This window comes from Felis catus, chromosome D3 (assembly GCF_018350175.1).
Source record: "Felis catus isolate Fca126 chromosome D3, F.catus_Fca126_mat1.0, whole genome shotgun sequence".
Taxonomy (NCBI): domain Eukaryota; kingdom Metazoa; phylum Chordata; class Mammalia; order Carnivora; family Felidae; genus Felis; species Felis catus.
In genome coordinates, this window is record NC_058379.1 from 8006858 (window position 1) to 8014547 (window position 7690).

The 7690-nt window shown below is 39.1% G+C and overlaps 1 long non-coding RNA gene across 1 annotated transcript; it reads left to right on the forward strand.

Annotated features, from left to right (window-relative positions):
* Positions 1-564, forward strand: LOC109493180. Its single transcript, XR_002147256.3, has 2 exons — positions 1-134; positions 267-564. It is a non-coding gene; the product is annotated as an uncharacterized LOC109493180 (long non-coding RNA).
* The last annotated feature ends 7126 nt before the right edge of the window (positions 565-7690 follow it).

Below are 7690 nucleotides of genomic sequence, written 5' to 3' on the forward strand. Positions count from 1 at the left end.
GGGTAGGCGGAGGAAGACTCCATTCCGCCCGGCGCTGAGCTGGGCGGGTCTGGGCGTTGGCGGGCGGTACCCGCCGGGGCGGATTTCTTGGCTGGGTCGTTGAAATAGGAGTCAGCGTCCCCTGAGGAACCTGTGTAAGCGGAGATTTAGCTTTGGGGCTAGGTGATGAAGTCTCCGGGGCTGAGAAGGCAGGAAGGGGCGTGGTAAATTTGAAAGTAGGTTTGAAGGCTTTTTTTTTTTTTTTTTTTTTTTTTTTTTTTTAACAGCAGTCAGAGCAGCACCTCTGGATTTCCTCCCGGGACGTTGAATCCTCTCACACTCGGTAATGACCTTAGGTCTCGGGAGGGTCTGGTGAGCAGAGCGGCAAGCCGCGCAAAGACGCGGCTTTAAAAGCAAGGTTTTATTGGAAACACTTGAACCAACGGTTCTCAAATCCCAGCTGCTCTTTTAGAGCGACGTTCAAAATAACCAAATCCGAACACAATGAGAGAATTCAGACGAGCCCTTGGAGTTGACTTTATTTAGAGAAAATTGAGGTTGTAAAATAAAGTATCGGTTTCTTCAGTCCGACTTGGTGACATTCCGTTGGTTTTCCCACACTTCCTCTCCCCTCGAACTCCACCGTATTTAAAGAAAAATACAGGATGATGTCAATTCACTCACCTCTCAAGAGGACCAAAACTGTTGTATTTCTTTTAAACAGATTTGCTTATTATATGCACCATGTGGGATTTAACACAAAGGCACGCCACTTCCTCAGGCTGCAAGAATACTTATTTTTTTAGCTTCTATTTTAGCGTCCTTCTTTTTCTTCAAGCACTGCTGAGATAATGTCATTTAACTTCTTACGCAGTTCTGTCCCGAGTTTTCTTCTTTGGGAAAAAAATGCAAAGAAAGCCTTTCATTCACCACGTTGGAGCAGCAGCCGAGCTTCGCTGGAAAAGAGAGTTATTAATTTATTCTTCTAATGATCTAGGCACAAAGAAACTCAATAAAAACTCACTGGTCGTACAAAGCCATGATTCTCCCTCATAAGAAGGAAATCTGGCAGGCCTGCCTCAAAGTTAACGAAGAAGCACATGAAAAGATACTCAATGTCATTAGCCATTAGGGAAATGCAAATCAAAACCATAATGAGATTCCACCTCACACCCATTAGGATGGCTAAAATCAAACAGATGATTAGTGTTGTAAGGATGTGGAGAAATCGGAGCCTTAGTATATTGCTGTTGGGACTGTAAAATGGTGCAGCTGCTTTGGAAAACCATCTGGCAGTTCCTCAAAATGTTAAACGTCGAGTTACCACACGACCCAGCAATTCCAGTCCTATGCATAAACCCAGGAGAGATAAAAACATATGTCTGTAAACAAACAAAAAACACCACCTCTTGTACATGAAATGTTTACAGCAGTACAATCATCAGAGCCCAAAAGTGGACAAATGTAAAAATGTCCACTATTTGATGAATGGGTTAAAAATGTCATCCATATAGCAGAATATTATTTAGCCAAAATAGGAATGAAGTAGTGACACATGCAACAACATGGATGAACTTTGAAAAAACAAAAATGATGCTAAGTGAAGAAAGAAGGCAGTCACACAAGGTCACATATTGTTTGATTCCACTGGTATGAAATGTCCCTATTAGGCAAATTTATAGAGACAGGAAGTAGAGTAGTAGTTGCCAGAGGTTGAGGGGGTTAGAGAGGAATGGAGTGACAGCTAGTGGGCAGTTTCTTTTGGGGCAATGAAAATATTTTAAAAGTTAACTGTGGTGGGGGCACTTGGCTGGCTCAGTTGGTGGAGATGTGACTCTTGATCTCTGGGTGACTTTGTTGAAGTCCCACAAAGGGCATAGAGTTTACATTTAAAATAAGTAAAATTAACTGTGGTGATAGTTGCACAACTGAGTAAATACACTAAAAACTATTAAATTTTACTATTTAAATGAGTAAATTGTATGGTATGTGAGTTAAATCTCAATAAAGCTTTGATAATAATAGAGATGTTGGGGGTACCTGGGTGGCTCAGTTGTTTTAGCATCCAACTTCAGCTCAGGTCATGATCTCACAGCTCATGAGCTCGAATCCCTGACCCACATCAAGCTCTCTGCTGTCAGCGCAGAGCCTGCTTTAGATCCTTTGTTGCATTCTCTCTATCTCTCTCAAAAATGAATAAACATTTAAATAATAACAACAACAATAGTAAAGATGTGGAGTAAAAACACACCAAAAAAGAGTTTATAAAACTGGAGAGTAGCCAGAGGAAGGTAATGAAAACAGCCAAGGGTACACCTGAAATGAATACTATGTTAACTATACTGGAATTAAAATAAAAACAAAGAAATGAAACAACAACAACCACGGGTAGAGAACATTTTTTTTTAATGCTTATTTTTCAGAGAGAGGGAGTACAAGCAGGGAGGAGGAGCAGAGAGAAAGGAAGACACAAAATTCAAAGCAGGCTCCAGGCTCTGAGCTGTCAGTAGAGCTCAAACTCACGAACCCACGAGATCATGACATAAGCCGAAGTCCGACACTTAACTGACTTAGTTGCCCAGGTGCTTCAAGTATTGGAGAACATTTTAAAACTACAACTCTTGAGGCAAACTTATTTTGTGCCTAGCAAAAAGTAAGCTCCCAACAAACGTTTGAGTGAATTCTTTCTTCTGTAAGACTAAGAAGGAATAGGATATTGACAAAAAAACCCCACAAAAACAAAACCAAAAAAAAACCAAAAAACAAAAAACCTCACCCATTAGGGAGTAAATAAGGTACACACTCTCTAAATAAGTTCACTCTCTCATAAGTTCACACTTTCTAAATACTTTAAGTTGGGACCTCCTGAAGCTTGAGAGGCATTTTCTGGTTAAACATCATACTTTTTCAATAAATGAGATAAATTATGTGATTATTTTTTTCTTTGTTTCAAACTTTATATGACACCTTTCTTTCAATTGTGTACTAATTGTGCCAATTGTGGTTCAGGAAAATGTGGTCTGATTGCTAAGGTAATCATAACAGCCTAATACTTTGTATTTCAGAGTCAAAAAGTATTACCCAGGCACGTGAGATATTTATTGCAGTTCAATTACTTGCTTAGGATGTCATTAGAATGTTATCTGAGTTGGGTTTTTTTAATTCCCCCCCAAAATTTTATTGAATTCAAAATGGGCTATGTCAAATAATTTCAAAACTTGTCTCAAATTCAAGAAGTAGCAAATGTTTTGTTGTCTACATTTTTTAAAAACCTACTGAATAATCTATTTCTTTCAACATCATGTGTATTCATAAGACAATAGGGTAGAAAGCTAGCTATTTTTATTCTAGCAATGGATTCTCTCAAAGATAAAAAGTCATAGAAGACCATATGAGCCTTTTTGCAAAGTTGGTTAGCAACTTGCTATACTAAGCTATTTCCTATTTTGGAAATTTTCAAACATATAGGAAGTAAAGAGAATTGAGTGATGAACTCCTTGTATCCATCACCCACTTTTCACAATTCTCTACCTTCTACCACTGTCTCATATCCAGCATTTGTATCTCTGCCCCCACTCCCCACCCATCCCCCATCAGAGTTATGTCACATCATTAGATTAGTGCATGACTGGTTGCCTGGATATGAGCCAGATGAAGGTATCTGAAAATTGGGTCTGATTTGCTTGTTGGGTCACCTTCACAAATGTAACTATTTTACCCAATGTAATTCATCTTCTTTGTGGCTGCTGCTTAAATTTCATGACTTAGAAGACTGAAGGGTTCTCTAACGATCCTCAATTAACCTGTGTTTGCAAATACCAAAGCTGTAGATAGGGCATAAAATCTACTCACCAGTAGAATGAAAAATCATCTCTTCATTGGATTGCTTGAGCCAGGTCTTATCTGAATCCCAGATGTCTGATTGACTTCTGCTATGGTAAAAATAGTTTCAACAATACTTACTGCATTTTATAGAACTGTCTATGCAGCTGGAGAACAGATGGTTCCACAGAATCATTTTGTCCGGGACTCAGAATCTTTTTGGAATTCTGCTGGTGAATTATTTTGCCAACCTGAACATATAACCCTCTTCTACCTTAAGTATCTCCATCTGTAAAATGGAGATAATGATAATTAACTAGCAGCTTATGTCTTACACTTTGCTGAATGGTTGAAGAATCTGGATGCTATACGTGAAACAGAACTTTAAACTGTTTACTACAGAGTAAAACAAACAATGTGGGGCCATTTTATAATTCTCTAAAGTAAAGTTGGAGCATTTTACAGGCTTTCCTCCTCCCCCTTGATCCCCATGAGTAGGCAGAAAGGGGACAGGGTTTTCTTTTCAAGCCTTGGGAAACTGAGCCACAGAAGGGAGCCTTGGTGCCTGCGGCAAAGTGAGGCAGCAATGAAAACGAGACTAGCTGCCAAATCTTCTACATCCAGCCCAGTATTATGCTCGCCTATATTACTACTCTTCTAACAAAGGCGCAGACCTTGTAAAACTAGTTACCTCTTGTCCAGTAGATCCACATTCACATATAGACTCTATGGATATTATATACAGCATTGGGGAGACAATTCGTCTACCCCTGAAATGTGGAGTCAGTATAATTTCCGCCTCGTATTGATCTATCATTCGAGTGTATTAAGCACCCACTATGTGATGCCAAGCACCAAAAAAGAGGGCACATCCCCTCTCCTCATGGAGCTTAAATGGTCAGAATAAAAGAAAATGTCAGAAGTGGTACATTGGTTTCCTGCGGCTGCCATCATCAAGTAACCACAAACTTGATGGCTTAAAACAACAGGACTTATTCTCTCACGGCTTTGGAGACCAGAAGTCCTAAATGAAGGTGTTGGCAGGATTGGGCTTCCACCAAAGCCTCTAAGGGAGTCCTTCTTTGCCTCTTCTGGCTTCAGGAAGAAGCCTCTACAGACGGTTCCTTGGCTGTGGTAGAATCCCTCCAGTCTCTGCCTCCCTGTCTTCATACAGCCTCCTGTTTATGTATTCTTTCCCCCCCCCCCCCCAGTTTTACTGAGATGTAATTGATACATAACATTGTATTAGTTTTATGTGTACAATACCTCTTCATATGAGGACACTGGTTATTGGGGTGGGGGATGGATGAAATGGGTGAAGGCGGCCAAAAGGTACAAACTTCCAGTTATAAAATAAGTAAGTCCCGGGGGAAAAAAAAATAAAAAAAAAAAAAATAAATAAATAAATAAATAAATAAATAAATAAATAAGTGAGTCATGGGTATATAATATACAGCATGACAACTATAGTTAAAAGGACTGTATTGAGGGGTGCCTGAGTGGCTGAGTGAGTTAAGCGTCTGCCTTTGGCTAAGGTCATGATCTGACAGTTTGTGAGATTGAGCCCTGCACCAGACGGCACTGACATCATGGAGCCTGCTTGGGATTCTCTCTCTCCCAGTCTCTCAGCCCCTCGCCCCCAATAAATGAATAAATAAATAAATAAATAAATAAACAAATAAACATTTTAAAAAATTACCATCACAAGAAAAAAAGATCTGTAACTGTATGTGGTGACAGATGTTGGCTAGCCTTACTGTGATGATCATTTTGCAATACATATAAATATCAAATCATGTTGTATACCTGAAAGAAACATGTCGTATGTCAATTATACTTCAATTAAAAAAAAAAAAGGCAGAGCAGTCATTGGATTTATGGCCCACCCATATAATCCAGGACGATTTCATCTTGAGATCCCTAACTTAATTGTAATGACCTTTTTCCCAAGTAAGGTCACATTTGCAGATTCTGGGTGGACATGTCCTTCCGAGGGCCACCATTCCACCTACTACAAGTGGCAAGACTGCTGAAGAAAGATAAATGTATATTCAGTATTCTACCTTCTCATTCCCCAGTTTTAGGACAAAATTCTACCAAATTGAAGTAATTTTATTCATCATGCCTATGTTAAAATACACTTGAGTGGCTGAGGTAGTTGAGCATCTGACTTTGGCTCAGGTCATGATCTCATGGTTCATGAGTTCAAGCCCCACATCGGGCTCTGTGCTGTCAGTGTGGAGCCCCCCTTCAGATCCTCTGTCTTTCTCTCTGCCCCTTCCCCACTGGCGCTCTCTATCTCAAAAATAAATAAACATTAATTCTGTGTCTCCCTCTCTCTCTGCCCCTCCCCCGTTCATGCTCTGTCTCTCTCTGTCCCAAAAATAAATAAACGTTGAAAAAAAAATTAAAAAAAAAATAAACATTAAAAAAAATACACTCCTCTCTCTGTCTCTCAAAAATAAACATTAAAATTTTTTTAAAAATATATTCACGGGGAGCCTGGGTGGCGTTTGACTCTTGATTTTGGCTCAGGTCATGATTTTGTGGTTCCTGAGTTCAAGCCCCACCAATGGGCTCTGTGGTGACAGTGCAGAGCCTGCTTGAGATTCTCTTTCTCCCTCTCTCTCTGCCCCTACCCCCTCACATACTCTCTCTCTCAAAATAAATAAATAAATAAAAATACACTCATATATATTTATCTTTTTTTATTGAGATATATTTGATATACAACATTGTATAAGTTTAAGGTGTACAACATATTGATTTGATACATTTACATCGTAATGATTGTTATTGTAGCATTAGCTAACAACTCTGTCTGTCAAATACTTATCATTTCTTCTAGTCTTGCAAACAATTAAGACCTAGCCTCTTACCAAGTTTAATGTTTATAATACTGTCATTGTCTATAATCATTGTGTTGTGTTTTGGTTCTCTTGGACTTATTTATCTGCTAGTTGCCAGTATATACATTTAAATAACATTTCGGGGCAACTGGGTAGCTCAGTTAGTTGGCGTCGAACTTTGACTCAGGTCATGATCTCATGGTTCATGAGTTCGAGCCCCATGTCCAGCTTTGCACTGGCAGTGCAGGTCCTGCTTGGGATTCTCTCTTTCTCCCTCTCTCTCTGCCTGTCACCTGTCCTCTCTCTCTCAAAAATAAATAGACATAAAAAAAATTTTTTTAATAAATAAAGAACATTTCTCCCATTCCCCTACCTCCCATCCCTGGTAAACATCATTTGAGTCTCTGCTCTTATGATTATTTTTAATTCCACATATGAGAGGTATCATACAGTATTTGTCTTTCTTTCTTTGACTTATCTCACTTAGCATAATGTCCTCAAGGTCCATCCATGTTGTTACAAACGTCTTTTCTAGTTAAAAAAAAAAAAATCTCCATCTCTCTACTCCAAAATCAGCCTCCAGAAACAACCTCTCTTTTTCATCACTGTGACCTAGGGAGGTGAATCCACTACCACAGTTGGAGACTTCAACACCCCTCTCTCAGAAATGGACAGATCCAGCAGGCAGAAAATCAGTATATACAGAAAATCAGTATCAGACATGGTTGAACTCAACAACATCATTAACTAACTGGATATAATTGACATCTATAGACTGCTTTTCCAACAACAGCAGAATATACATTCTTTCTCAAGCTCACATGGAACATTCACCAACACAAACAACATTCTGGGCCATAAAACACACCTTAACAAATTTAAAGAATAGCAATCATACAGTATCAGTGGAATTAAACTAGAAACCAGTTAAAAAATATATATATAACAAACCTCCAGCTTTTCTGGTGACCAGCTCCATCACTAGGCGATCTAGGGCCCCACCTAAGTCATTCATTAATATAAACTCAGATGTGCTCAGA